The sequence below is a fragment of the Macaca thibetana genome, chromosome 12 (assembly GCF_024542745.1).
Source record: "Macaca thibetana thibetana isolate TM-01 chromosome 12, ASM2454274v1, whole genome shotgun sequence".
NCBI classification, from domain to species: domain Eukaryota; kingdom Metazoa; phylum Chordata; class Mammalia; order Primates; family Cercopithecidae; genus Macaca; species Macaca thibetana.
In genome coordinates, this window is record NC_065589.1 from 17980179 (window position 1) to 18005928 (window position 25750).

General features: G+C 44.0%; 1 long non-coding RNA gene across 5 annotated transcripts in view; it reads right to left on the reverse strand.

The window, feature by feature from the left end:
- LOC126932901 (uncharacterized) overlaps window positions 1-25750 on the reverse strand; it is a 188149-nt gene that overhangs the window by 125044 nt on the left and 37355 nt on the right. For all 5 annotated transcript variants that reach the window (XR_007718361.1, XR_007718365.1, XR_007718362.1 and 2 more), the window contains one exon: window positions 11998-12294. This is a non-coding gene — a long non-coding RNA (uncharacterized LOC126932901). The remainder of the gene's footprint in view (window positions 1-11997; window positions 12295-25750) is intronic.

A 25750-nucleotide genomic window follows, 5' to 3' on the forward strand; every position in this document is an offset into this window, starting at 1 on the left:
AATCAATCTGGTTGGAAGGAAGGGAGACGAGTAGGCGTGGTTGATCTCTGAGAAGCAGAGACAGGGAAGACACTGCAGGGGTAAGAAGTAAGACATCAAATTAGAGCTCTTCAAGCACAAGGCTGTTTGCTCTTGTAAATGTCCTTTAGTTTTTTCTTTTAATTAAAAATATTTTTTTTAAATCACAGAGGACTCGCTCTGTCACACAGACTGGAGTGCAGTGGCACCATCACAGTTCACTGCATCCTTTATCTCCTGGGTTCAAGTGATCCTCCTGACTCAGCTTCTGGAGTAGCTGGGGCTACAAGTGTGAGCCACCATGCCCTGCTAACCTTGGTTTTTTGTTGTTGTTTTTAAGAGACAGGATCTTACTATGCTGCCCAGGCTAGTCTCAAACTCCTGGTCTCAAGCAATCCCCCTGGCTGGCCTCCCTCAGTGCTGGGATTACAGACGTGAGACACTACACCTACCTGTGAATGTCTTTTAAAACCAGATCCACAAGAAAATAATTTTCCAGCCAAATTTTGGCAGAATACAAACCTCAGGGGAAAATGCAACTTGATGACCACTGGGCTCAATGCCAGCAACTGGAAAATCACACTGTATCAGACTTTGGGTCTGACTATAGTCTGCCCTGCGAGAACAAGGTCTTTGCAACATTAAGTATCCAGGATTGAGGCAAAGGCTGCTATCCATTATGGTAGAGTACTACGTTAATCATAAGAATGTACCTACTTTTTATTGATTTCAGAACCTTATGATTCCTCCAAAGGTGGACCTTATAAAATAAAGTAAAAGATAAAAAGTTTGGAGGATGCACATTTATGACATTATGCATTTTTACCTTAAGCCATTCTTTGGTTGGCCAATTTCACACATGCTACTGAGATTAGTTTTAGAGAAAACATGTGCAGTATGGGTAGTGTGTGTGTGTGTTTGCGCGCGCGCACATGTATGTATATTTGCTTCTTAGGCTCCATTTATCACAAAATGTGTCCCAGACCTTTCATAAGTATTAAACGCATAAACTATATCTGTAACTACTATCCTTTCAAAAGTAACTACATCGGCTGGGCATGGTGGCTCACACCTGTAATCCCAGCACTTTGGGAGGCCAAGGCGGGCAGATCACAATGTCAGGAGATCAAGGCCATCCTGGCTAACACGGTAAAACCCTGTCTCTACTCAAAATACAAAAAAAAAAAAAAAAAATGAGCCAGGTATGGTGGCAGGCGCCTGTAGTCCCAGCTGCTCGGGAGGCTGAGGCAGGAGAATGACATGAACCCAGGAGGCAGAGCTTGCAGTGAGCCGAGATCACACCACTGCACTTGAGCCTGGGTGACAGTGCGAGACTCTGTCTCAAAAAAAAAAAAAAAAAAAAAAACTACATCAAACAAAACTCATCATATCTATAATTTCAAATGCTTATCAAAAACTACATGAATTTATCACCAAAAAGATAATATATGCAAATTTCAGGTTAATAATCATTTCATCCAACATTCTTTGGTATCAACAGAAACAATTCCAGGATAATGTTGAGTGATACTGTCCTTCATTTACATGGCCTATTAAGGAATGTAAAGGAGAAAAAATAATGACAACATGCTATTAAATCAAATCTTGTTCCCTAAAAGTATATGCAGGTCTAAATCCTTGATGTAAAAAATACTCCTCTATGCATCTTGTTAAATTCAAGTCAGTGGTCCGCCATTTCTTTGCTTAGCCAAAGAAGACTGTTTTCCTCCTGGTTATGTGTATCTGTGTCCTGAGTTTCAAGTGCCACATTTTTCAAGTCAATTTCACATCCTGCCTTTAGGCTCTCAGACTTATACTTCATGGATGCTGTAACTCTTGTTTACTGATTTCATGCCTTACTCCTAGAATTTGTGATCTTGTAAGACTTGCCAGTTAAGATCCAATCAGCTTTCAGCTCACTTTCTGTCGGGAACCAAAAACCATTCAGAAATACGCTATCTTGGCTAGGTGAGGTGGCTCATGCCTGTAATCCCAGCACTTTGGGAGGCCAAGGCAGATGGATGACTTTAGGTCAGGAGTTCGAGACCAGCCTGACCAACATGGTGAAACTGCATCTCTACTAAAAATACAAAATTAGCCGGGCATTGTGGCACACGCCTATAATCCCAGCTCCTTGGGAGGCTGAGGCAGGAGAATCGCTTGAACCCAGGAGGTGGAGGTTGCAGCGAACCGGATCACGCCATTGCACTCCAGCCTGGGTAACAAGAGTGAAACTGTTGTCTCAGAAAAAAAAGAAAAGAAATAGGCTATCTTAAAAGAAGGGTGATTTTTTTTCTCCTCTTGAATGCAGTTTTCTAAACATGTTGATGGTAAACAGTAGAAACTTAAGTGACAGTGACTACAAAGCTCCATTACTTATCTATTACCAAGTATTTGCATAGATAGAAAGATTCAATACGTGAAACATTTGCTTTCCAGCTTGTTTACAAGATATAAATCACATTTCTCTGAAAATTAGTTTACTGTACCAAAAAATTGTTAATATTGAAGTGAATGCATTAGATTTTCAGTGATCCAAGTGAACTAATACAAATATCTTCAGTGCATGCCATTTTCATAATGAAGTAATTTTTGAATAAAAATTTCCTGCTTAAATTTAGATGCCAGTTTTAACCCTGTTCAGGCATTCAGAAATATGTTTTATTAATTACTGCTATAATTACATTTTCAAAAGTATTTCTCCTGTCCTTTGTCCAAGTTCCCAGAACTTGGGCCTTGCCTTTCTTACCCTTAACTACATGCATTTCTGTAACTGACTTCAGGACTTTCACAAACAGACAGTATAAGAAGAGTTCAAGCAAAATCTAGTGGAACTAGCATTTCAATACACTCTGTCCAGTCTTGACGCATTAATCAAACTATGGTAAAGTTAAAGCAATCAATCTTGCAGCAGTGATAGGAGTAAATAAATAGAAATGCCCCCAACTGCTGATTATTGCTCTTTCATTTATTGCTCTTGAATCTCCTGCTTATGAAAAAGGTTGACAAATTAAAGATTTGCTGCTGCATGGGGAAGCGTGAGAAGGAAGGTAAGCTGGGCTGTCAAATTACCTGAATTGTACTAATTATTTCCACGTGATAAAGTCTCTTCCCCTCTGCAAAACTTTAAATTCGTCTCTCAAATTAAGAGTTTTCTTCAGCTCCAAAAATCCTCATGAAGGGGAACCTCATCTGCCCAAATCTAGTCCATTTTGTAGGTATACGCTCTTTATTTTGACCTCTAGAGGGCGATCCTTCCTAATTTTAACAGGATCTGATTCTACAGGGAATGAGCTGAGACTAACCAAATCCCAAACTAGAAAGTAATCTCTTAGGAAAACCACCAGGAGGGAAAATTATCACTGCTGCTTCCAAGTTCCCTGTGACATACCAACCACCTGGTCTTCGTTTTTCACACTATGCCTTTTTCTTTTTCATTCCTTCATCCATAAAAGGAAAGTGTCAAGAAAAATTAGGTAATCCCTCAAAGCCCTTTCCAAGTGTGTAAATCGTACCATGTGTGACTTTGTTTCTTGGTACCAAAAAAATAGCAAATGCTGTTTGCTGTACATCAAAATATTAACTCAAGAGGTATCCAGTCTCTAGCTTACTCTTCCTGAGTTTGGTTTTGCTTAATTTTGCTTTTAAGAACAGAGGTAATATAGAAGTGTTTTACTACATGTAACCAAAAAAAAATATCACTAGTGATGTCTCAGGGCAGGTGAGCCCCAAAACTTGGGCTCAGCCTGAGAAGGTTTTTTGGTTTTGCTCAGGAAAGAATTCAAGAATGAGCTGGTGATAGAAGAAAATGGCTTTATTGAGGCGGCAATGTTAACAACTCAGTGACCGCTTCCACAGAGCAGGGCTACCCTGTAGGCAGTTATGTTGAGAGTAGCAGCTCAGAGGCAGCTCTGCAGATATATTTATATCCACTTTTAGTTATATGCAAATTAAACAGCAGATTATTCACAAATTTCTAGAAAAGGAGTGATAACTTCCGGGTCATTGCCATGGCAAGGGGTGGTAACTTCCACGTGTTGTCATGGCAATGGTAAACTGTCATGGCACTGGTAGGCATGTCTTATGGAGAGATGCTTTTGGTGATTCTTCCATGTTTAACTAGTCTTTAATCTGGTCCGGAGTCAAGTCCCACCTCTTATATATGAGACATGTACCACATAACAAATTATAAAGATAATCATATCTACATAATTATAGACTCATACATTACATAATAAATAACTTACAAATAAAAATTTCCTTCGTACTTTTTTTTTTTTTGAGACAGGGTCTCACTCTGTCACCCAGATCTCACACTGCCATCACAGCTCACTACAGCCTGCACTTCCTGGACTCAAGGGATCCTCCCACGTCAGCCTCCCAAGTAGCTGGGACCACAGATGCATGCCACCACACCCAACTAATTTTTGTATTTTGGGTAGAGACAGGGTTTTGCCATGTTGCACAGGTTTATCTCAAACTCCTTGAGCTCAAGAAATCCACCTGCCTTGGCCTCCCAAAGTGCTGGGATTACAGGCGTGAACCATCACACCCAGCCTCCTTTATAAATTATATTAAATTCATTATGAATTAAAATTTCCAAAGTGCCAAACCATTTTCCAAGGTCACCTTATTTCAGATTGGCAGAAACAGAATTTAGTTTCACAGTTTCAAAATGTTTATCTGAGATTTGCTTGCTAATCCACCCCCATCCTGTAATTCCACCATGAAGCTCCCTGCAAAACAATGAGAACTATCCTCTACTGAGCCCTTTCTTGGTACCAGGCACTGTGTCAGGCACTGAATTATATCACTTAATCCTTACAACTCAAAGATGTGTTGTTATTCACTTTACAAATGACGAACCTGAGGCTCGGGGACACTAAGTGACTTGCTCAACATCACTCAGCTAGTAGATTTAACTAGAAATCAAGTCACTTCCGTCCAACACAAAGTGAATAAATTTCCTTGTCCACTGCCATCTTGCCACTCTGCAGAGACTGCCCCCAAAGTGTCTCCAAACCCGTAAACTTTTAAGTATAGTTAAGTTCTTACTTAACCGCGTCAACAGGTTCTTGGAAACTACAACTTTAAGCGAAATGATGAACTGCAGGTCTTCAAATAACATCATTTTGTTATAATATTAATGAGAACAAAATGGTTTTGTTATACATCATTTTGCTAAAAGCTGCAGTTTCCAAGAACCTATTGACGATGCCAAGTGAGGACTTACTGTAGTCCATTCTCATCCACTACAGTCCTCCACTCTATCAGCTGAGCTATCAAAGGCATCACGTGTACTCCTTCCTTCACTTGTACTCCTTTCTTTCAAAGGCAGTGAGGATAATTCACTGGAAATAATTCAAAGGAATCTCAGGAAAAACAAGAAATCAATTTTCTCAATATCCCCCCATGACAAAACTGACTCGTGGCTTAGAAAAATTCTAGATCCTGATTTCAGACTGTACAATACATCACAAATTCTAGGGCTAAATTGCCTAGCTTGAAGTTTGACTCCTCCCTTACTAGCTAAAGTCCTTTAAACAAATTATTTACATTCTCTGGGCCTCAGTTTCCTCATTTAGAAATTGGTTAATAAAATATATTTCACAGATGAGGCTTAAATTAGCTATGTGTAGAGTGCTTACAATAACATCTGGTAAGTGCTCAGGAACTACCAACCCTTCCTATTTTTGTTTGAAATCAAAAGAGAGAAAGAGGTTTAATAATGGGAACTATGAAAGAGGATCACCAACTTGGGAAAAAAACGTAAGGATGTGTACAGTTAAGTTTAACAATTAAGACTTTTTAAAGACCCCATGTAGGCTGGGCGCAGTGGCTCACACCTGTAATTCCAGCACCTTGAGAGACCAAGGCCAGCAGATCACTTGAGGCCAGGAGTCCGAGACCAGTCTGGCCAACATGGCGAAACCCCATCTCTACTAAAAACAAGGAACAAACAAAACAGAAATTAGCCAGGCGTGGTGATGCACACCTGTAATCCTAGCTACTGGGGAGGCTGAGGCATGAGAATTGTTTGAACCTGGGAGGTGGAGGTTGCAGTGAGCCGAAATCGCACCACTGCACTCCAGCCTGGGTGACAGAGCAAGACTCTGTTTTAAAAAAAAAAAAAAAAAAAAAAAAAAAAAGCTGGGTGCAGTGGCTCACGCCTGTAATTCTGGCACTTTGGGAGGCCGAGGCAGGTGGATCACGAGGTCAGGAGTTTGAGACCAGTCTGGACAACATGGTGAAACCCCATCTCTACTAAAAATACAAAAATTAGCCAGGCATGGTGGTACATGCCTGTAATCCCAGCTACTCAGCAGTCCAAGGCAGGAGAATCGCTTGAACTTGGGAAGCAGAGGTCGCAGTAAGCCGAGATCACACCATTGTACTCCAGCCTGGGTGACAGAGCAAGACTCTGTCTCAAGACAAATAAAAAACAAACAAACAAAAAAACCCGCGTAAATATTCCAGTTTGGGTTTTGGTTTCTGTTGGATTCTTCTGGGTGATACGACTTCCCTGGCTACATAATGAGACTGTTTACAGGAAAGCGGGAAAACCTACCTTAATAGTTTGTGTGCAGATTTCATTTAAAAACCAGGCCCCACACTCCTGCCCCTTTGCAGTAAAATCAAAATGCCTTAGTGCAGTGGTTCATTTCTGTAATCTCAGCACTTTGGGGGTTGAGGTGGGAGGATCACTTGAGCCCAGGGATTCAAGACCAGCCTGAGCAACAAAGGGGAACCCCGTATCCACAAAAGAAAAAATATTTTAATTAGCTGGGGGCGGTGGCACTTGTCTGTAGTCTCAACTACTTGGGAGGCTGAGGTGGGAGGACAGTTTGAGCCTAGGATGCAGAGGCTGCAGTGATAGCACCACTATAGCACCACTGCCCTCCAGCCTGGGTGACAGAATATGAATGTCTCAAAAAACAAAAACAAAAACAAAAACAAAAAAAAACAAAAAGAAAAAACAACTGCAAAACCCAAAACCCTCAATCTTGCTTCTTTTCTATTAGATGCTTCATGAAATTCAGCATTTTATCTCAATATCCCAAACTTTTCAGTTCTTTTATGTTATCCTTTGTCCTTAACAGCTCAGACTATACTTCAGGGTAGAACTCCCCTTTAGGAAATAATGGCCTGCATCTTCAGTGGAGAGGTATCTCAACTGAGTAAACACTGTACTTGACAGATAATTTATCCACAGCACACTCTATTGCATGAAAGCCTCAGCCTCTGTTTACCTGTCTTTAAACTTGTTTTATATTTAAAGCATCTGTTAGTAAAGCAAGATGTCAAAGGAGATAAACGCTACCACATACTGGGAGCAATGGGTGGAGATGACACAATTGGTGGGTCCATTCAGAAGGATCAAGGACCCTAGGTTTTGCTCTTCAAGTTTTTTCTATTCATATGATTTTTGCTCTGCATATCATCAGCACATTCATCTTTTGGGGGGCTTCCACGTGCAGTATTAAGCATCTCCTTAATAGCGAAAATGGTTTTCTTGTTATCTGAGGAGGTAGGTTGGTTTGATTAATTCAGCTAAGAGTTCATGAAGAGATAGCAATGTGCTGTAATCAGTCACACATATGCACACCTTTAACCCTTTAATTTACGTGCATATACATGGCAGCCTTGAATTTACGCCCCTAAATTTCCAAATAAAAAAAATTTAATTTACGCCCCTAAATCATTTCTAAAGTTACACGCAGATGAATTTTTTTCTTTCAAAACTATTGCATATTTCAAACTATTTTGACCTTGTCTCTGTTGACATGTTGGGCCTGATCATTGTAGGGGGTTGTCCTGTGCATTGTAGGATGTTCTGAAACATCCCTAGTCTCTATCACCAGATGCCAGTAGCAATCGCTACCCTCAGTTGTGACAACCAAAAATGTCTCCAAACATTGCTAATGTCCCCTGGTGGTGGTAAAATTGCCCCCGTTAAGAACCACTCATCAACTGCTATTGTCCTATAACTTTTAAGTAACAATAAATGTTTGATTCTCATTTTGAATATTAGTAATACATATTTAGCCTTCATTTTCCCCCAATTTTGTACCTTGCTTGTCTCTACCCATGCATAGAAGACCATTATATAAGTACAGTAAAGTCTTAATTTGAGATTGTTGAGTTATGAAAATGATAACCAAATAGCTGTGTGATAATGCAAGTCATTAAAAGTGAAACTGAGCTATTGCATTGTATGTGCACCTGTTCCATAGTTCACTTTAGCGTGCTGAATTATATTACCTGACTCTAGCAAAGTCTTTCCACTTACACTCCCCTCCAGAATCCCTGCATCAGGTAAGGCCCACAGAAGCCTCAAGACAAAAGCAAGCCATTGCCTAATTATGGATGATGCCATCGCTATGCACAGCAGGTGCAATTCAGGTCCCAGGAAGCCATAGGAATTGAACAATACTGCCTCTGTGTAACCTGATTGCCAAGGAAGTAAAAACAACCTGTATTCAAAGTGCAGACATCTGTGGCATTGCGGCCAGCCCTAGATTAGGTTGTGAAGTATGCCCAGGTCACCTTCGGTCACAGGCTTCATCTTTTCAGCATCCTCCTTGCTCCAAAGTCCAGTCTTTCTCCTGCCCCAGAACAGCTTCTGAGGATCCTGTCAGAACCCACCGGAGCCTGTCACTCCAGTGTCTCCTGGTGCTCAAACCATCCTCCCATGTATATTGACCTTCCTGGATCCTATTTCTGGCTGGTTTCACAAACTAATCTGCAGTAGTCTAGATCAGCATTTCTAAACTGGTGGTCTGTGGGTCAAGGCCACTCCCCTGAAACATACATTTTTTTTTTTTTTAGCCAGCAAGGTGTTTCCAAACTCTTTGGTTAAACTGCTAACATTAATAAACCCAGAAATCTCAGCTATTAATAAAAATTTCAGATTTCCAACTTCTCTGAAAGAATCTGCAAGTGATACTGCTGGTATTGAAATAGTTGGCCATAGCCTATTTAGACAGATGTGATTCTGACTGTGGGCCCTTCATCCCAGAGCTTGCACCCTCATTTATTTGTGTGACCTGTCTCACTCCGTTGCCATCTGAGGGTGTGATCCTCTCATTTAGATACCAGAGATTAGATCTGTGTGATAATGTTGTAATTATTTCTGGAAAACAGAATCAGCAAGGATAATGGAGGTTGTAATAAAAAGTTAACACAATATCTTTTTTTTTAGACTAAATCTCACTCTGTCACCAGGCTGGAGTATAGTGGCGCGATCTTGGCTCACTGCAACCTCTGCTTCCCGGGTTCAAGCGATTCTTGTGCCTCAGCCTCCCAAGTAGCTGAGACTACAGGAGCACACTACCACACCCAGCTGATTTCTGTATTTTTAGTAGAGACGGGGTTTCATCATGTTGGCCAAGATGGTCTTGAACTCCTGACCTTGTGATCTGTCTGCCTCGGCCTCCCAAAGTGCTGGGATTACAGGCATGAGTCACCGCACCCAGCCCCACAATAACTAACTTTTTAATGCTGTTAAAGTACTTTTCATGGATGTAATTTCTTAAAATAACAGACATCGTCAAGAGCCTCTTTTATCAACAGCAATTTTTTTTTTTTTTCTGAGATGGAATCTCGCTCTGTCGCCCAGGCTGGAGTGCAGTGGCACAATCTTGGCTCACTGCAAGCTCCGCCTCCTGGGTTCACGCCATTCTCCTGCCTCCGCCTCCCAAGTAGCTGGGACTACAGGCGCCCACCACCACGCCCGGCTAATTTTTTTTATTTTTACTTTTTGGATTTTTAGTAGAGATGGGGTTTCACCATGTTAGCCAAGATGGTCTTGATCTCCTGACCTCATGATCCGCCTGCCTCAGCCTTCCGAAGTACCGGGATTACAGGCATGATCTGGCCTCAACAGCTATTTTTTAAGTGCTATAATCAAATACCAGTCACAGTTTAAAGCATTTCCCATAAAATATTTCATCCAATTCTCACAAGCATAACAGGTAGGTACCATTTTTATCCTCTTATTGGGAATAAGGAAACAGACACAGACAGAAACTTGTTCCCATAGTCCCACAACCCAAAATTCCAGACGGAAAGGAATTGAAAGGCCTGACTCCACACTCCAAGCCAAGCTTACCTGGGCTGTTTACTGCCTCTGAAATTAAGTCAATTTTCATAAAAACTCTAAGAAGCCATAATTATTACTGCTCTTACAGATGAGGAAATTAGAGCTCAGAGAATTAAGAAACACTTCTGAAAGTACTTGTCAAAGCACTGCAGATGAGAAGCTTTCTACAGTCGACATCAGCTTCCCACAGAGTCAGCCCAAAGCTGCCAGGCTGGGGTTTCAGTACCACCAATCACCCATGGCTGCAGCACCCCTTCTACAAAGACCCTAAATGAAAAGAGACATGTGTAGGGGTCTGCTCTGCTCTAGCCCCCAAGCCTTGTTCAGTATCAGCACAGGCAGCCAGGATGACATTTTCTGTTTGTTTACTTCTTGAGATGGAATCTTGCTCTGCCACCCAGAATGGAGTGCAGTAGTGCATCTTGGCTCACTGCAACCTCCGCCTCCAGGGTTCAAGTGATTCTCGTGCCTCAGCCTCCCGAGTAGCCGGGATTATAGACGTGCACTGCCACACCCAGTTAATCTTTGTATTTTTAGTAGAGATGGTGATTCATCATGTTGGCCAGGCTGGTCTCGAACGCCTAACCTCAGGTGATCCGACAGCCTCGGCCTCCCAAAGTGCTGGAATTACTGGTGTCAGCCACTGCGCCTGGCCTAGGATGGCATTTTCTATTCACCAAGCCAAGAAGTCACACCACCTGAAGGCAAGACCCATTGTCAAGGGCCTGTGCCAAGCCAAATGAACTTGCCACACCCTGGGAGGCTGCTCCTGTCCTACTGAGGTGCAGAGGAAGCAGAAGTGGGAGCCAGGAGTAGAGCAGAAACATGGGAGAGTTGGGGATAACTGAAGCAAAACATACAAAGTAATTCAACAACTGTATCCATAAATGAAAAATCCTAGAGGATTCAAGAAGTAATCAACCTCTCTTCTCTAATTCCAACAAATCTATAGCCCAGTCTTGCTTCTCACTGACAATAGCATACACAGGACTAAGTGCATCTTGTACAAGAAATTGCTCCCTTTTAAAACACACAATGGAACATTAAGAGAGCCCTGAATTTCCAATCAACAAATGCTCAGTCAAAAGCCTGAAATCATCCTTTATTCCTTCTGTTCTTTCGCTCCCATGTTTTATCCATCTAATAGATCCTATCAGCTCCTCTCCTAAACTTATCCCAAATCCATCCTCTTCTCTCCAGCTCAGCTAACTAGAAGCCTTGGCCAAACCACAATCACCTCTCACCTGGAGTACCACAATAGCCCTCTCATTTTTTTGCATGCTCCCTTGCCACCTTAACCTCTTCAGTCTACCTTTCAAACAGCCGAATAAATACTCCTTAGAAAACATAAATCAAATTGCATGGTTCCAATATTCAAAAACTTCCCGTCACATTTACAATAAAGTTCAAATTTCTTGCCATAGTCCTAGAAAACCCGATCTCTTTCTTCATCTCCTCCACAATCACTCTCATTTGTCAAGCCCCAGGAACCCTGAGTTTCTTCCTGCTCCTCAAACCACACGCAGTTCACTTCACTTGCATACCCTCTGCCTCCAACTCTGTTTTCCTATGTTTCTATTGCTGTTTTCTCTCTTCCCTGTTTCTTTTCTGATGTCCTCTTTAAAGGTTCATTCCCGGTCACCATTCCTAAGGTAGCCCTTCTTCATTGTCTCCCCTGCCTCATCCCTCATGCCTCTGCCACCTCACACTGCCTTGTTCCTTTGTTTCCTTCGCGCTGAGAACGGTCTGAAATTCTCTAGTATACATATTTGCTTGTTGTGTTCAGAGCTATGACCTCAGAACCTAGAACCAGGCCTAGCACACAATAGTTGCTCAATACACATTTGCTAAACGAAAGAATGAAATTATAAACTTACCATTATATTTCTAGTGTGTCCGGAATTGGTGGGTTCTTGGTCTCACTGACTTCAAGAATGAAGCCGCAGACCCTTGCGGTGAGTGTTACAGTTCTTGAAAATGGTGTGTCCGGAGTTTGTTCCTTCAGACGTTCAGATGTGTCTGGAGCTTCTTCCTTCCGGCAGGTTCGTGGTCTCGCTGTCAGGAGCGAAGCTGCAGACCTTCGTGGTGAGTGTTACAGCTCTTCAAAGGCAGCGCGTCTGAAGTTGTTCCTTCTTCCCGGTGGGTTCGTGGTCTCGTTGGCTTCAGGAGTAAAGCTGCAGACCGTCAAGGTTAGTGTTACAGCTCATAAAGGCAGCATGGACCCAAAGAATAAGCAGAAACATTTATTTGTAAAGAGTGAAAAAATAAAGTATGGAAGGAGACCCGAGAAGATTGCCGCGGGCTGGCGCGAGCGGCCTGCTTTTCTTCCCTTATCTGGCCCTACCCACATCCCGCTGATTGGTCCATTTCACAGAGAGCTGATTGGTCTATTTTACAGAGAGCTGATTGGTCCGTTTTGACCGAGTGCTGATTGGTGTATTTACAATCCTCTAGCTAGACAGAAAAGTTCTCCAAGTCCCGACTACGTTAGCTAGATACAGAATACCAATTGGTGTACTTACAAACCTTGAGCTAGACGCAGAGTACTGATTGCTGTATTTACAAACCCAGAGCTAGACACAGAGTGCTGATTGGTGTGTTTACAATCCTTGAGCTAGACACAGAGTGCTAGACAGAAAAGTTCTCCAAGTTCCCACTAAGTTAACTAGATACAGAGTACCAATTGGTGTATTTACAAACCCTGAGCTAGACACAGAGTGCTGATTAGTGTATCTACAATCTCTCAGCCAGACATAAAAGCTCTCCCAAGTCCCCGCCAGACTCAGGAGGCCAGCTGGCTTCACCCAGTGGATCCGGCACCGGGGCTGCAGGCAGAGCTGCCCACCAGTCCTGAGCCATGCAACCGTACTCCTCAGCCCCTGGGCAGTCGACTGGACCAAGCACCGCGGAGCAGGGGGCGGTGCTCATCGGGGAGGCTCGGGGCCGCGCGGGAGCCCACTGTGGGGCGCGGAGGGTGGGGGGTGGAGGGGGGTGGAGGGGGGTGGGGGGTGGAGGCGGGTGAGGGGGTGGGGGATGGAGAGGGGGTGGAGGGGGGTTGGAGGGTAGAGGGGGTCTGGGGGAGGCGGCAGGCATGACAGGCTGCAGGTCCGGAGCTCTGCCCCACGGGGAGGCAGCTGAGGCCCGGGGAGAACTCAAGCGCAGTGCTGACCTGCCGGCACCCTCTGCAGCTGCTGGCCCGGGTGCTAAGCCCCTCACTGCCCTGGGCCTGCGGTGCCGGCCAGCCGCTCAGTGTGCGGGGGGGCCCCCGAGCCCGCGCCTGCGCCGGCACCCGCCGGAACTCCCGCGAGCGCTTTGCGCAGCCCAGGTTCCCACCTGCGCCTCTTCCTCCCCACCTCCCTGCAAGCAGAGGGAGGCGGCTCTGGCCTCAGCCAGCCCAGAGAGGGGTTCCCACGGTGCCGTGGGGAGCTGAAGGGCTCCTCAAACGCCGCCACAGTGGACGCCGAGGCTGAGGAGGTGCTGAGAGTGAGGGCTGCTAGCACGTTGTCACCTCTCACAAGCTTTAGGGAGGTAAGAATAAGAAAACAAAAGGAAATTAGAAAGAGTGAAAAAAACTTGTCATTTTTTTAAAGTGCCTACAAGGAGCTCAGCACAGTGCCTCAAATTAAGCCCCCAACAAACAGTACCTGTGTTTGTTGATGCTACATGCCCACTGATTTACATGCACAATTGCATTTAATACTCTCATAGATCCTGTGAAGTGGACACTAGTGGTCCCATTTTACAGAAAAGGAAGCTGAGGCTGCGACTTTAAGTAACACGGGCCGGTCAAATAGCTAGAAAGTGACAGAACTGACCCCAAAGCCAGAGTTATTTTTCCTCCCACTGCTCTGTTTGGCTTTGACTGCTGTCTTTGAGATTCACTGTCATGACATTCCATCCTTGCACGTTCTCCTACAAAAAGGTGGAGCTAAAAAGAACTTTTCCCCAGGTCCAGGCATAGGTCTGGCCAACATGGAGAAACTGCATCTCTACTAAAAATAAAAAAATTAGCCGGGCGTGGTGGCAGGCACCTATAGTCCCAGCTACTCAGGAGGCTGAGGCAGGAGAATTGCATGAATCCGGGAGACAGAGGCTGCAGTGAGCTGAGATCATGTGACTGCACTCCAGCCTGGGAACAGAGAAAAACTCTGTCTCAAAAAAAAAAGGAACTTGCCCTCTCTATCCTAGGAATGTGACCAAGGCAAGAAGATAATGCTAAAAAAATTGTTTCAGCATCTTTGACAACAAAGTGACTCTTGATTATCTCGAATGCCGGAACGAATTGTGTCCACACTGATATAGTGAAGTCCAACAATGGAAGACCTGTTGATGGATGTGCCCATTCCTGCTCATACCCGTACAAGGTAGTTTCTATATTTGCTGGTCTAGTCACCCAATGGAATGGCCTAGGATCCTAGGTTTCCCCATCAATTAGGATGTGTTGGAAAAGGACCATGATGTGGTCATACATAATGATTATAAACAAATTCACAAATTGGCTTTCCCATGTGAAGAACCGTTATCAAGAATCAATTTCTTAAGGAATTTATTTTTTAAAATTAACAAAATAGCACCCTGGGAATGTAAAATGATATGACCACTCTGAAAAACAGCTGAGCAATTTCCTACAAAAGACTACACATGCACTTATGACATATCCTAGCAATTGCATTTATCCCAGAGAAATAAAAACGTAAGCCCACATGAACTTGTACATGGTTATATATAGCAACGTGATTTGAAATAGCCAAAATACTATGACACATCCACCCAGTGGAATACTACCCAGCAACAAAAAGAAATGAACTTTTGATACATGCAATAACTTGGAAGGATCGCAAAGGCATTATGCTAAGTGAGAAAAGCCCGCTCTCGAAAGATCACATACCATATGATTCCATTTATATAACTGTCTCAAAATGACAAGTTTATACAAATGGAAAACAGATCCGTGGTTGCCAGAGTTTAGGGGTTGGGAGTGGGGCAGGTAGCAAGAGGGATGGTGTGGGGAGGTAACAAGAGGGCAATCTTCCTGGTGATAGAATAGCCCTGTATCTTGACAGAGGTAGTTGTTACATGACTGTGCACATGTGATAAAATGGCATAAAACTAGACACATACATTTTGCCAGTGTCAGTTTCTCAGCTTTGATATTGTACTATAGTTATACAAAATATAACCATTGGAAGAACCTGAGTCACTTGTACGAAAGAACTCTCTGTACTATCGTTACAACTGCGTGTGAATTTATACTTTCAAAACAAAAAAAATTTTTTAAAGAATACCATGTTTAAGTCATTTTGGACAACTAGGAAACAGCTGGAATAAAGATGATCACTTATCCTCTAATTAAAATACTAAAATTCATATATATCATAAGGATTTATGATGTACCTCTTCACAAATGACCTGAATTAAGGTTGCCCTAAAGGACTGACTTACAACATTCCTCATTTTTCACAGGTTATCACCCACAGTTATCCAGTTAGGCAAGGGTTAGTACAGCATGGTTCAGTAAGTACTCAGTCCACAGCAGTAGCTCCAAATATTGGCTAACTGGATGTATGAATATAAAAATGTTAAGAGTAGATATGTAAGAATGTAAGAAGGGCTATGTGCGGTGGCTCACGCCTGTAATCCCAGCACTTTGGGAGGCTGAGGCAGGCAGATCACCTGAGGTCAGGAGTTCGAGACCAGCCTGGCCAACATGGTGAAACCCCGTCTCTACTAAAAATACCAAAATTAGCAAGGCATGGTGTCAAGCGCCTGTAATCCCAGTTACTTGGGAGGCTGAGACAGGAGAATCACTTAAACCCAGGAGGCGGAGGCTGCAGTGAGCCGAAATGTCACCACTGCACTCCAGCCTGGGCAACAAAGAGCAAAACTCCGTTTCAAATAAAAATAAAAAATATATATATATATGAAGAAAAGACAGCCTGCATGGGAAATGGGAAAGAAATGTAATAAATAAAACAACTTGTAATGCTAGAGAATAAAGATTGAGGTGCGGGGGAGGGGGAGTAGCCACAGTGGCTCACTGTAATCCCAGCACTTTGGGAGGATCATTTGAGGTCAGAAGTTCGAGACCAGCCTGGCCAAAATGAAACCCCGTCTCTACTAAAAATACAAAAATTGGCCGGGCACGGTGGCTCACGCCTGTAATCCCAGCACTTTGGAAGGCCAAGGCCGGCGGATCACCAAATCAGGAGATAGGGACCATCCTGGCTAACACAGTGAAACCCCGTCTCTACTCAAAATACAAAAAAATTAGCCGGGCATGGTGGCGGGCGCCTGTAGTCCCAGCTACTCGAGAGGCTGAAGCAAGAGAATGGCATGAGCCCAGGAGGCAGAGCTTGCAGTGAGCTGAGATTGCGCCACTGCACTCCAGCCTGGGCAACAGAGCGAGACTCCATCTCCAAAAAAAAAAAAAAAAATACAATTATTAGCAGGGCAGTAGTAGCACGTGCCTGTAATCAGGGCTGCTCGGGAGGCTGAGGCAGGAGAATCGCTTGAGCCTGGGAGGCGGAGGTGCGGTGAGCCAAGATCTCGACAGCACTCCAGTCTGGGTGACAGTGAGACCCTGACTTAAAAAAAAAAAGAAAAAAAGATTGAGGTGGGCGGAAGACGGTGTTTCTCACTTAGTGATATAGTGCTTTATGTACATACAGAAAACACTGCTCTTCCTCCAAAACCAGATGATGTATCTCTTCACAAATGACCTGAATTAAGCTTGCCCTAAAGGACTGGCTTACAACATTCCTCATTTTTCACAGGTGTGAAAATGAGATGAACTAAGTTTTTAAGGTAGTCCTAGGAAACGTCTTTTTTTTTTTTTTTTTTTTTGAGACAGAGTCTTGCTCTGTTGCCAGGCTGGAGTGCAGTGGCACGATCTCGGCTCACTTCAACCTCCCCCTTCCAGGTTCAAGCGATTCTCCTGCCTCAACCTCCTAAGTAGCTGAGACTTCAGATGCCTGCCACTACACCCAGCTAAATTTTGTATTTTAGTAGAGACGGAGTTTCACCATGTTGGCCAGGATAGTCTCGATCTCCTGACCTCGTGATACACCTGCCTCGGCCTCCCAAAGTGCTGGGATTACAGGTGTGAGCCACTGCGCCCGGCCCAGCCCAGGAAACTTCTCTGAGCGCCAAGTCAATCCAAAATCACGCTTCTGTATGCGTAGGTGTAATGGTAACCAGGCTTTGAAGGTCCTTCCGAGTTTCATCACAGTTCTGGAAGCAATGATTGAAAATACTAATGGCTATGTTTATTCTAGGAGGGTAAAAAAAAAAAGGTATCTGCTTAACTCTGTTCTTTTCCCTACTTAACGTAAATAAACTCTGCCTCAATGTCTATGCACTTCCTTCTGTGGGTTGGTCTGGGGAGGCAAGGTCAACGCCTACAGGAGCTGGGCACATAATGGAAACACATTAGTCAAATAAGAGTGAGACTTACAATGCACAGAAAAAGCATGTCTCAGCTAAAGTCATTCAAATCCAAATACCATAAAAAGAAAAAATACAGGCTCAACCAAACACTGTTAGTTGCCAATCTGGACCCTGGTTAGACCATCAGGGCCTAGACTGGCACAATCACCGTTCACCTCTTGCAGGTGCACAGTAGCTGAGGCGGAGGCCAGGCTTGTTTGTTTTCTTTAGAATCAGAATGAGGAGGCAGCCAAAATGAGGAAGTGCTGAAGTTTATTGCTATGAAAGACTAAGGGCTCCTCCCAAAGACACCCACTTGTCGAAGTGTTTACATTGTAAAGCGTTTGGCAGGGACAAGATATCGCCAATGCGAAGAAATAGACTACAACCCTAACAAACAGCAGCAACAGGCTGGGCAGATTCAGGTCTGAAAGGCCGCCACAAAACATTCATTAATATCCTGTTTCCTCCTACTCACAGTAATCCAATCAATGCTGATAATTTGTAACATTTATATTGTCCTGGGTAAATTGTGAAGAAAGTAGAGAAAAAAACTTGCAATCAGCAGGAAGTAGTTCCTAACTGGTGCCAGTTGCTTTCTGTTGAGTTTCTATTAAGCCCTCTAAGTGCTAAATCTCAATATAATCTTAAAATCTGGAAGAAATGCCTGCAAACCACCAGCCCACGAGTCCATCCCCCCATCTCCAAGCAAAATAATTCTAAATCGATTAATGTAAGCTGAAAATCTGGAACCTTCCATTGTGTGAAATTCAGAAGCTCATTTGATTCAGTATCCAAATTGTTCGTTAAAAAAATGTAGCACTTATGTGTATTTACTGCTAAATGTTATTTAAATGGTTGACAGCTGGTCTATTATAAAATCCTATGTAACTTGAGTCCTGATTATATTATTGGATACTCCCCTGTACCTTCTAGATAGGATGTTCTTTAAAATGACTTCCTATTTTTTATTTTTTATTTACTTACTTATTTATTTATTTATTTATTTATTTATTTATTGAGATGGAGTGTTGCTCTGTCGTCCTGGCTGGAGTGCAGTGGTGTCATCTCGGCTCACTGCAAGCTCCGCCTCTCAGGTTCACACCATCCTCCTGCCTCAGTCTCCCTCGTAGCTGGGACTACAGGTGCCCACCACCACACTGGGCTAATTTTTTGTATTTTGCATACAGACAGGGTTTCACCATGTTAGCCAGGATGGTCTCCATCTGACCTCGTGATCCGCCTGCCTCAGCCTCCCAAAGTGCTGGGATTACAGGTGTGAGCCACTGCACCTGGCCAAAATGCCTTCCTTTTGAATTTCAGGAAACCAGGGATTATTTGAACTTTTTTTTTTTTTAAACTACAGGGCAAATATGGATCAGACTTGGCACTTTTCCGGGTATTCGTTTATTAATTTTTTTTCAATGACATTTATTGAATAATTACAATGTACCAGCCACCATGATAGATATGAGAAATAAATGAATGAGTAAAACATGGTACCCACCTTCAGCAAAATCCTGCAGAAGGAAACAGTAGGGGTGGGCATTACCGATTGCAAATCTAGAAGGCATCCCTCCCTTAGGCCTTCCAGAGCTCTGGTTGAAGGGTAAATCACTGTCTCTTGTCAGTCATTGGGCAGGTGAAAATTCTTGCCTAGTCATGAGAAGTATACTGCAGGTTTCCCCCATCCTCCGGGTTAGGGTCCACTAAATCAGAACCCTCAGCTTCTGGAAGGTTTTATTTGTCTGCTTCTGGATGATGTCATTCACAGATTACACATCTGGAATTGGTGTATCCGTTCACCACGGGCCTGAGGATGGAGCTGACCCATGGAGAAGCACAGAGCGAGCTGGAGAAGGCACAGGGAAATGGAGCCAGAGTCAAAAGTGAACATAACTGAAAATCTGTCCTATGTCTGGGCTTCTGGTCATGGGGGCCAATGGATTTGTTTATTATTTAAAGCAGTGGTCCCCAATCTTTTTGGCACCAGGGACCAGTTTCATAGAAGACAGTTTTTCCAAGGACAGGGGGATGGAGGGTGAGAGATGGATTCAGGATGAAACTGTTCCACCTCAGATCATCAGGCATTAGATTCTCATGAGGAGTGCACAATCTACATCCCGCACATGCACGCTTCACAATAGGCTTCTCGCTCCTATGAGAATCTAATGCTGCAGCTGATGTGACAGGAGGCAGAGCTTGCTGGTAAATGCTCGTTCACCCGCCACTCACCTCCTGCTGTGTGGCCTGTTTCCTAACAGGCCACAGATTGGTACTGGTCCATGGCCTGCAAGTTGGGGACCCCTGATTTAAGGCAATTTGACTTGGGTTGCCTTGTACTTGCAAACAAAATGAGTTGATATGCTTATACCAACAGCTCTTCCCATAAGAAGATCCATGGTTGGCACCAACTTTTTCTCCAAGACGATAGTGACATGCTATGCCACAAACATTCCATGGCGTGTGCATGAACTGTGCTTCTGTTTCTCAGTGAAGACACTGGATGCTTTTGGACACTTTCCCCTCTCTCTTTTCCCTTGTATTTGCAGTGTCCTTTCCCCATTCCCACCTAGTTTAACTTAAACTACCGCATGTGAAATGTAAAGTAGGCATGGGAAAGTTTCTCCAAGTATGAGTGTTTCTGTAGGTCAATTTTCAGTCACAAAACATTTTTTTTTTAGTGGAAATATCTTTAAAGTTAGATTTTGGTTGCATTCATATGACATAGCTTAAGGATAGTGCAGCTGAAGCAAGGGCTTGCAGAATGGCTGCAGATAGACTGGAAGATCTCTCAAGAGTGCTTTCCACCCTACTGTACCTGTAGAACCAGCTCAGTCTGATTCAACCTTGTCAATAAGAAAATGTAACAAAATGATAAATCTGATGAGTTGTTTTTCTTTTTTCTTTTTTTTTTGTTTTGAGATGAAGTTTCGTTCCTGTTGCTAAGGCTGGAGTGCAATGGCACAGTCTCAACTCACTGGAAACTCCGCCTCCCAGGTTCAAGCAATTTTCCTGCCTCAGCCTCCCAAGTAGCTGGGATTCCAGGTACCCACCACCACACCCAGCTAATTTTTGTATTTTTAGTACATACTGGGTTGTGCCTCGTTGGCCAGGCTGGTCTCTGCCTCGTTGGCCAGGCTGGTCTCAAACTCCTGACCTCAGGTAGTCTTCCTCCCTTGGCCTCCCAAAATGCCGGGATTACAGGCGTGAGCCACCGCACCCAGCCATCCGATGAGTTGTTTTTCAGTTGTAGAGGACGCCCAGGTTGCAAGTCATATAACCTGAGCATGCCCAGATAAATCAAGTGTGCTCAATTCATGACCCTAGAGCCAGCTAGACAGAAAAAGTCAACCACTTATGGAACTTAAGTACCCAGATAGAGGAACGGGGACCAAATTAAGAAGCAAGGAGCCAGCTGTGATGGCTCGCACCACTAATCCCAGCACTTTCGGAGTCCAAAGCAGGAGGGTTCCTGAGGCCAGGAGTTCAAGACCATCCCGGACAACACAGAGAGACCTCTGTCTACCAAAAATAAAAAATTAGCCACATGTAGTGGCAGACTCCTGCAGTCCCAGCTGCTGGGAGGGCTGAGATGGGAGGATTGCTTGAGCCCAGGAAGTTGAGGCTACAGTGAGCCATGATCACAGGACTGAATTCCAGCCTGGATGACAAAATGAGACACTGTCTTAAAAAAAAAAAAAAATCAAAATTAATTTTTTTTTTTTTGAGACGGAGTGTCACTCTGTCACCCAGGCTAGAATGCAGTGGTATGATCTCAGCTCACTGCAAGCTCCGCCTTCCGGGTTCACGTCATTCCCCCACCTCAGCTTCCTGAGTAGCTGGGACTACAGGCGCCCGCCACCACACCTGGCTAATTTTTTGTATTTTTAGCAGAGACAGGGTTTCACTGTGTTAACCAGGATGGTCTCCATGGTCTCCATCTCCTGATCTCATGATCCATGCCTCAGCCTCCCAAAGTTCTGGGATTATAGGTGTGAACCACTGTGCCCAGCCCAGAATTAAAAATATTTTAAAGCATGTCTGAAATGTTTAACTAAAATGCATTAATTTAAGGATAAAACCTTGTAATGTTTATGATTTCCTTTGAAAAAATCCTTTAATATCAACTTTTTTTTTTTTTTTTGAGATGGAATCTCGCTCCCGTTGCATAGGCTGGAGTGAAGTAGCTCAGTCTCGTCTCATTGCAACCTCCACCACCTGAGTTCAAGCGATTCCCCTTCCTTAGCCTCCAGAGTAGCTGGGATTACAGGCATGCACCACCACGCCCAGCTAATTTTTGTATTTTTAGTAGAGATGAGGTTTAACCACGTTGGCCAGGCTGGTCTCGAACCCCTGACCTCAAGTGATCCACCTGCCTCAGTCTCCCAAAATGCTGGAGCCACCTCACCTTGCCATTTTTTTTTTTTTTTTTTTTTTTTTTTTTTTTTTTTTGGTTTTGACAAACAGTGCAGTGGCCGGAGGCTCACTGCAAGCTCCGCCTCCCGGGTTTACCCTGCCTCAGCCTCCCGAGTAGCTTGCTCAGGCACCCGCCACCTCGCCCGGCTTTTTTTTTTTTTTTTACTAGAGGGAGTTTCACTCGATGGTCTGTCACCCAGGCTGGAAAGTCCAGGCTTGAGCCACCGCGCCCGGCCTTTTTTTTTTTTAGAGGGAGTCTCGATCTGTCACCCAGGCTGGAATCCAGAGGTGTGATCTCTGCTCACTGCAACCTCTGCCTCCCAGGTTCAAGCGATTCTCCTGCCTAAGTCTCCCAAGTAGCTGGGATTATAGGCATGTGCCACCACCCCTGGTTAGTTTTTGTATTTTTAGTAGAGATGAGGTTTCACCATGTTGGCCAGGCTGGTCTCGAACTCCTGACCTCAAGTGATCCTCCCTCCTTGGCCTCCCAAAGTGCTGGGATTACAGGCGTGAGCCAGCGTGCCTGTCCCAATATCAACTTTTAATGTAGGTAAAAATGTTAAAAATTTACTCATTCTTTACAGTCTCTGTTGCTAACTGAAGCATATGATGATAATTCTATTTTGAGTATTTTAAAATTTTTCTCTTATATTTCTGAGTCTGAGTAGGGATTGTCGTTTTCAAAGAACCACTGCTCGTTCCTCTAGCTACTGATGATGGAGCACATGATCTACTGAGTATTTTAAAGTATGCTTCTGGGACTTCCATCATATTCATAGATTAACTATAGAAAATAGACAACATTTTCGCTATAATACCACCTTATCTTTCTGTGTTACTTTTTTGTTTACAGTGATTCTTTGTATACATATCACATTTTATTTTTCATTTACCTATGAGGGAGGCTTCATTATACTGATATTTTAAAAGTGAATAATGAGGTCAGGTGAGGTGACTCACACCTGTAATCTTAGTACTTTGGGAGGCCAAGGCCGGCGGATTGCCTGAGCTAAGGAGTTCGAGACCAGTCTGGGCAACATGGTGAAACCCTGTCTCTACTAAAAATGCAAAAAATTAGCCAGGTGCGGTGGCTTGGCATACGCCTGTAATCCCAGCTACTTGGGAGGCTGAGGCAGGAGAATCACTTGAACCTAGGAGGTAGAGGTTGCAGTGAGCCGAGTGCCACTGCACTCTAGCCTGGGTGACAAAGCGAGACTCTGTCTCAAAAAAAAAAAGGTAAATAAATGAATAAAATGAAAAGAGAATAACGAGCATGAAAATTCACAATTAGTTAATTAAAAAGTGGGACTTCAACTCAGGTTTTTGAAATGGCTAGTTTAGTTCCTTTGAAAATGATCGACTGGGCACGGTGGCTCATGCCTGTAATCCCAGCACTTTGGGAGGCCAAGGCAGGTGGATCATGAGGTCAGGAGATTGAGACCATCCTCGCTAACATGGTGAAACCCTGTCTCTACTAAAAATACAAAAACTTAGCCAGGTGTGTTGGTACGCACCTGTACTCCCAGCTACTCAGGGGGCTGAGACAGGAGAACTACCTGAACCCAGGAGGCAGAGGTTGCAGTGAGCCGAGATCGTGCCACTGCACTCCAGCCTAGACGGCAGATGGAGACTCCGTCTAAAAAAAAAAAAAAAAAAATATATTCTTCTCCATACACTGATACACTGGTAGTCTGAAGAACATCCCTGACAGTGTCCCCTGGGTGGAATTCATCTGAGCAATATCAAAGTGGCACAGACTCTGTTACTTACTAACTTCGATTGTCATGATTTTAGACTGTGATGAAACGATTGCTTCTATTTTAATAGAATAGCAAATACTTAAAGAACAATTCCCACATAACTTCTCTTTGTCCCACGTTGCTTCTTAAAACTTTAAATGTATTAGGTTGATGCAAAAGTAATTGCGGTTTTTGCAATTACATGGCAATTATGTTTGTACCAACCTAATAACTGAGTCTCAATTTCTACACAAACAGGAGTAACTACATGGTGCCTGCAAGGAGCAACATCCGTCTTCCCTAGAAGTTCTTAAATACATCAACAGGGGCCAGTGGAATGCCTCTTGTCTGGTCTTCCTCTCCTCCAATAAGATCAAAAGAGAGCTTGAAATACCTCTCCTTCTCCGCCCTCCAGCCTGCAAAGTCTCACCACCACTGCCATGAATCCCCCTGGATGAATCTCAAGTCCCATAATATTGTGCATGTCAATCACCCTAATAAGACCCAGATTCTCAGGTCATCTGGAATCTTTCTCACTCGAACCCCCATGGCACTCTGCACAGCACCTGTCTGGCCCTAAGTTCTATTCCTCCCCAGCTCTTAGAACCTTTTCCACACTGCCCTCTGCAATTCATGGTCCATCCTTTATAAAATCCCTGTACCCTCAGGCCGGGCGCAGTGGCTCACACCTGTAATCCCAGCACTTTGGGTGGCCGAGGCAGGCAGATCACGAGGTGAGGAGTTCAAGACTAGCCTAGCCAATATGGTGAAACCCCGTCTCTATTAAAAAATACAAAAAATTAGCCGGACGTGGTGATGTGCACCTGTAGTCCCAGCTACTCAGGAGGCTGAGGCAGGAGAATCACTTGAACCCACAAGGTGGAGGTTGCAGTGAGCCAAGATCGTGCCATTGCACTCCAGCCCAGGCAACAGTGCTAGACTCCGTCTCAAATAATAATAATAATAATAATAATCCCTGTACCCTCAAGCTATCTCTAAATATCCCCCCTTTTACCTTTCTTTTTTTTTTTTTTTTTCGTTCTTGTTGCCCAGGCTACAGTGCACTGGTGCAATCTCAGCTCACTGTAACCTCTGCCTCCCGGGTTCAAGCGATTCTCCTGCCTCAGCCTCCCGAGTAGCAGGGACTACAGGCACGCACCACAGGCCCGGCTAATTTTTGTATTTTTAGTAGAGAAGGGGTTTCACCATGTTGGCCAGGATGGTCTTGATCTTCTGACCTCGTGATCTGCCCACCTCAGCCTCCCAAAGTGCTGAGATTACAGGCATGAGCCACCGCACCCGGCCTCTCCCTTTCTATCTCTAAATACACCCCCCGACACACAGTGCTTTGTTTTTCTAGCTGTAACTATAACATGGCTTTCCCCTGAGGACACTGTTTCCCCTGCAGCGTCTCATCCAATGATCCTTTTTCCCCCATAGCCCTTGTATCACTTGGATGTCTAATCAGCACCTCAAAGTTAACATGTCCAAATGGAATCCTGATCTTCCCCCACAAAAAGCCTCCATCACAGACTTCCTTATTTTATAGATGGCAACTCCATCCTTTCCAGTTGCTAAGGTCAAAAGCCTTGGAGTCAGGCCGGGCGCGGTGGCTCATGCCTGTAATCCCAGCACTTTGAGAGGCCGGGGCATGCGGATCACTTGAGGTCAGGAGTTCGAGACAAGCCTGGTCAACACGGTGAAACCTCGTCTCTACTAAAAATACAAATATTAGCCAGGTGTGGTGGCACATGCCTGTAGTCCCAGCTACTAGGGAGGCTGAGGCAGGAGAATCACTTGAACCCGGGAGGCAGTGGTTGCAGTGAGCCGAGATTTTGAGATTGTGCCAGTGCACTCCAGCCTGGGCTGACAGAGTGAAACTCTGTCTCAAAACAAAATAAAACAAAAACTTGGAGTGATGCTTGGTTCCCTTTTCTATCACACTCCACATTGAATCTGTAAGGAAATTCTGTTGGCTCTACTTTTTGGATATATCCAGACTCCAAGTTCTTCTCACTCCCCACGCTCCTCCCTGCACAGTAATCCA